General features: G+C 32.4%; 1 long non-coding RNA gene across 7 annotated transcripts; it reads left to right on the top strand.

Moving 5' to 3' along the window:
- Window positions 1–213: 213 nt before the first annotated feature.
- On the top strand, window positions 214–5,196 carry LOC104750816 (uncharacterized). 7 transcript variants are annotated; one of them, XR_015583639.1, is made up of 17 exons: window positions 220–498; window positions 944–1,014; window positions 1,137–1,216; window positions 1,302–1,351; window positions 1,693–2,027; window positions 2,240–2,395; window positions 2,488–2,595; window positions 2,715–2,803; window positions 2,894–3,008; window positions 3,092–3,171; window positions 3,323–3,412; window positions 3,541–3,600; window positions 3,699–3,775; window positions 3,914–3,996; window positions 4,075–4,169; window positions 4,255–4,354; window positions 4,456–5,196. It is a non-coding gene; the product is annotated as an uncharacterized LOC104750816 (long non-coding RNA). The 7 variants fall into 7 exon arrangements; XR_015583640.1 differs by having other exon boundaries at window positions 3,092–3,167; XR_015583642.1 differs by having other exon boundaries at window positions 342–498; window positions 977–1,014.
- The last annotated feature ends 804 nt before the right edge of the window (window positions 5,197–6,000 follow it).

Consider the following 6,000-nt stretch of genomic DNA (forward strand, 5'->3'; position numbering starts at 1 on the left):
TTGAATCAAATCACATTTTAGGTTGAAAATGCGTAATTTGGGAAGAGACGAGGTCACTTCGATCTAATTGGGTTACTCTAACTTGTTAGAATTAAGGTCACATATTAAACCAACCTGAACCAATCTAAAATTATTTATGAGATCACGGTTAAAGGCTTAAACCAAAAAGATTACAAACCTGGTTTTATATCGAACTTGCACATGTGACATGACAATTTTGACGTGTACAACAAAGCTGGAATTTGAATTTTTTTTTTTTTCTGTTATTGAAACAGATCTTATTTTGGGATCTCTCTTTTTGAAATTTATGTATACTCTAACGGAAGTTTTCTCTCTCTCTCGTATCTATCATTGTTTTCTAGAAACTCTAACTTCTTACATCTCCGCATCTGGTGATCTGGAAAGGTTGAAGAACCGGAGTATTTTTTTTCGGCGGTCTAGCTTACTCCACTGATCTAATCATAATCTCTCAATTCGACTAAGTAATCGATTCCTAAGGTCAGTAACACAAAAGATCAAACCCTCGAATTTAGTGTTCCCTCGAGGCAATTTCGATGATTCTGAATCCTCGATTCATCTCTTTATGAATTGTGAGTCTTTGTTACTTGATTTGTTGTTTCTTTTTACTACGTCTCTCGTTCTTTGTGAATGTTTCTTAATTTGTATCATCGATGTGTTGATAATCTTGCTTTCAATTTGTCTCGATCGATTTTGTAAGGTTCATCTTCAATGCTATCGAAGATAGTTTTTACCGATTTGTGATTTATTTGATTTGGTTTTGATAACGATCGGGGGTACTGAACTGAAAGATCTGTTTTAGGTTTAGGTTTTGTGGTTTGGGTGATCGAATCACCGGTTTTGTGGTTTTGATTTTGTTCTGAATCATTGGTTTGATTCTTGTTCTGATTCTTCTGGTTTATATTATTTTGTTTGGATGCTACAGATCTGATTAAAGTTTTCTTTGCTTGATGAAAAGGAGAAGAAGACGCTTTTTGATGCTACAGATCTACATCGGTAAACATTTTCTACCTTTACCAATGACTAAATGAGTCGATTATATTAAAAATTGTGATCCGATCAAGTTTTCTTTCGTAATTAGTGTTTGGAAATATTTACTCATTGTTCTTATTATTCAGTTACAAGATGATGGTGATATCATATAAGTGTGGTTCTGATTCATTGTAGTGTTAAGTGTAATCAAGGAAGCGACTCTTAGGTATGGTTATCCTTCTTCTTCTTGGTCTTTTGGTTTTTGTTCTTGCCTTTTTGGAGTTTGATGTTAAGTCTCGTTTCTTCTGCAGCTGCAAATTCCAGAGCTTATAATGTGGTTTCGAACTCAGAAAATAAATAAGTGTGGATTGATTGTTGGCCATAATTGAAGAATGCATATACTTACATGCATTTATTCTTATATGCATACATTCATGTGTCCTTGCATTGCATTCATTCATACATACATGCATACATACATCATACATGCATATACATACATACATCATGCATGCATACATCCATTCATACATACATACATCATACATGCATAAATCCATGCATACATACATCATACATACATGAATAGTTGCATATTTGCTTGTCGTGCACATTCATAACTGCTTCCTTATTTCTGTATTTATTCTTGTTTGCTTGCTTGCTTGCTTCCTTGTTTTCTTATTTTCTGCCTTCATACATCAGGCGATGCAGAAGATGGAAAATGAGTTCATGATATAGTGGGACGGTCTGCGGACAAAGGAAAGACCATGTTCTGCTTCTTGCAGCCACAAAGACCTTTTGACCTTGATGAGGCTATCATTAGAAAGGCTGTCTCGTAGGTAATTTTATAAATATCTTCCTTGTTGGACTAAGCTTTCAGTCAAATTGACTTCTGCAGGTTGATGGTGAGACTACCAGATGCTATGAATATAACAAAAATTTTAAAGGTTATACTTGCAAAAGAAGACTTGTCCCCTGATATGGATATTGATGGAGTTACTAGTATGACTAATAGATATTAAGGAAACGATCTTAAGGTAAATTCCTAGTAATTCATTTAACCTTTGTTATGATATCCGAGCTTTAATCATGGATGCTTTCCTTTTTTGGTTATTTTGGGTCTTCTAAGTTTTGTAAGTTTCTAATATGTTTTGATATTTTCTTAGAAATTTGTCTTGCTTTCTCCTGCATTATAAGGTAAAATTCTCTTTGCTAATATAAGGTGATGAACTTTTGCTGTTTCAAATAGATTAGTAACAAGTGTGTCAAAACCAGAGTTGAGACGTATTCAAGGATTAAATCTCTGGAGCAAAGAAGACAATGATGAGATTTTCAAGGGTTATGGGAAAGGAAATCCCGAGGGAAGATAAATGAGATCGCTGCGGGATGGTCAACTTCTCAGAAGGTCTATAACAATTCTTAATATGCAGATGGATTTCTGACTCTTCCTATATGATTTTTTGTTACCTTAGCATATGATCTCTTGAACACATATAGGAGTATAGGACCAACTTCAATGTGCACATATGGTATAATTCTACATACAAGGAGAAATCAGGAAATAGACGTACAAAGTTGGTCCAAGTTCTCCGCTTAGTCAATTTGGTAAGTAAACAACAATGTACTCAAGACATCCTCCCTCATCATTGCATTCTCAATATGTCTTTAACCATATGGGACTGCTTTCTTGATTGAACTGAGGTTCACACTTTGACAAATTGCAGGTGTCAAAAGCTTACCTTCAATATTTACAAGGTCTAGGGGACACGGATGTTGTTTGAATATGCCAAAGAAATGTCTAAACCAGAAACAAGTCTTATTCTGATCCCTTTAAGTCTTTCAATAGACTATTTTACGTTTTATTTCACAAATATTCACTCTGATATATAGTGACTTATTGCAGTAGCAAGAATAGATTGATGGATCAGGTGAAACTACCGCGAACTCTCACCAAAAACCAGAGTGCACTAATCCATTGCAGTAGCAAGAGTACATTGATGAATGTGCTTTTCAGGAAAGTGACAGCTGAGGCAGTTTTATTAATCTCATTTGTTTGAGTCTAAGATTCATTGCTATAATTAAGTTTCTCAAACTTTTTCAGGATTGTGAAGTAGCATGAACGTACATGCTATCTAGGCCCATCTTCATCCACGTACACATCCATTAATTAGTATTCAGTAGGTAACTTTGCATCTAGAACGTATATAATCATCCTAGTACTTTATCACAACTTTTTTTTATTAACAATTGTGATTTTCATATCCAAGCTTATTAATGACTTGCTATATGTATGTGCTTTTAAATCTGAGTTTTCTATATGTCCAAACTTTAGAGATGATTGTGAGGTCATTTTTAAAAAATTCCCGAAGAAATGTATGTGCGAGAAAAGTAGAAAACTCCCATTCATATGGAGTCAATGCAGGTAGATACTAATCATAATTTATGTTATGATTTTTTTGATTTACTATATAATAGATTCCAATCTACATGAATCTGATATTTCATATTTGGTATCTTTATATGTGCTTCCATTTGTATCTACAAATCTAGTGGGAACACTAAAACTGAATAAACTGGTGACCACTTGTTTACAATCAAAAGCAAAATAAGGTACTATTGTTTAAACCTCCTACTGAATATTATATAGTAAGGCTAATTGAGCTAAACTGGACAAGAAAAAATTGATGAGTTTATACATTCATATGAAGACCGTGTAAGCAGCATCTCTAAAAACCAGAGATCGACAACCTGGCCATGAATCATGCAAAGCCTATGTATACCACTTGTAAGTTATCATCATCTTGGTCTTAAGTAATCTCTTCTAATACATAGCATTATTAGTTTATTCAGTTTAGAAATATCGGTGTTGATAAGGACCTCTGGGTCAAACTAATTTATATCGAAAAATGTACTCTTGTTAAAGTTGCAAAAAGAAGCCAAGAACCGGAGTAATTGTGGAAAGGGTGATTAAAAAAAAAAGACAGGGGACCTTGGTTTCAATTTCAAGTATGTATTTAAACTTTTTCTGCTATTTAGTATCTCAACTTTTCTCTTATATTTAGTATTTCAACTTTTCTCATGTAGGAGCAAATTTCATAGCCAACTGAACTGCTGGTTTATCAATCATTTCTCTCCACGATTCCTAGACCGTGGTTTGAAGAATCTACTTGCGAATAATAGTGAGTTTTATATATAAATATTGAAAAAAAATTATTGAGTTTGGAGTTCCTAGAGGATGTTTTTACCTAAACATTGTCTTCAAAGTTGTGTTTGCAGGAAAGCATGTGTGAAGAATGTTGTCCAAATCTCAGAGGAGACAAGCGGTAGGAATTAACAAACCCATGGACGAATTAGTTTCTTGAAGGTAACATGGCGTGATCAACCACCCAAAAGTGGAAAAACATGTTTCAGAATTCTTTTGTGAGATCCAAACTGTCCTAAAACAAAGAATGTGTTTTGCCATAGGTTTTAAGGTTCGACACATAAGAGACGTAGGCGGAGCATCAAGGGATTTCCTCCAAAGATTTTTAGAGCTAATGTCTGGCGGTTGTCGGCTGAATGGATAAGTATGCTCAGAGCAAAACGACGACTAGCGTTCTTTTGCCTCGAGGCAATCTCTAACTGCCATAAGAATACCTGCAGAAGCTTAATCAGCCTCTTGGGGATCACCATTCACCAAACAATCCAACCTCTTCGATAGCCTGATTGCGATTGATATGTTGAATTATCCTCCATCTATGTGTGCATACATTCTGACATGCATTCATACATTAACATGTGCATACACACACATGGGTGCATACATACATACATTCACATGTGCATACAATACATACATTAACATGTGCACACATTTAGACATGGGTGCATACATACATATATTCACATGTGCATACACTCAAACATGTTTACATACATTCAGATGTGCATACATTCATTCATGCACATGCATTCATATGTGCATACATGCATTCATGAATATTTTCTTTTTTTGATGCATACATACGTTGTTTGCTTCTTTACATCTATTGTAAACTTGTTCACTTGCTTTCTTCTTTGCTTCTTTTGCTTACTATGTTTGCTCATTTACTTGTTGTGTCTTGTTTGTTTTCGCGTTGATTCTTTTGACTTTTGATTTATGTATTGATGTGTCTTCTTTGATATTCTTGTTTATTTGCTTTCTCAATTGATTCAAATATTGCTTAACTCGATCTTTTCTTCTTCTGATTCTTTGTTCTCTTACTTTTAGTTAACTTCATTGCACATTTTTTTCCTGAATTGAATTCATTGCACATTTTCTTCTTTTCTGTACTTGTTTACTTCTATCATTGGTTGTTTCTTTTTACTTGTTTTATTGTTTCCATAATTTATTTATAACACTTATTTGCTCACTAACTAATATCTCTAATAGGATTTTTCAACTATTTTACAATAACTAACTAGATGATTATCTTATTATATAAAGTTGGGTTTTCAAAGTTAGTCATTATCAAAATTTTGACATTTGTCAATTTATTAATCTCAGATTTTGACATATGTAAAAGTTAATATTTAATAGGAAGAATTTGATTATAACAAAAACAAAATATTTTGTTTTTAAAAATATTAATAATGTAAAAAGATAATTATCAAAAATTACAGAATTTATAAAAAAAAATTTCTTTTAAATAATTATAAGGAGATTATATATATATATATAATAAAATTCGAAATTATAATATTATTTACTTATTTTTAATTTTAAGTTATTAATTCTACAAAAAATATAGAAAAGGGGATTAAAGAAAATATACAGTTAATTATTAATTCTAAATTTTGTAAATACTCACTTTTATATAAATACAGATAGTCTCATATTTATATAATTTATTCAAAAACATTATTTTCAACTTTGTTTAATTGAGAATTTTTTTTAGTGGGAAGGTAAACTTTTCTTATTTTTTTAGACCAAAATTTTCTCCTACTTTTTTCTTTTTCATTTAGGAATAGGTAAGACTAATATGTTGACCC

This window comes from Camelina sativa, chromosome 16 (assembly GCF_030686135.1).
Source record: "Camelina sativa cultivar CO46 ecotype springtype chromosome 16, ASM3068613v1".
NCBI classification, from domain to species: Eukaryota; Viridiplantae; Streptophyta; class Magnoliopsida; order Brassicales; family Brassicaceae; genus Camelina; species Camelina sativa.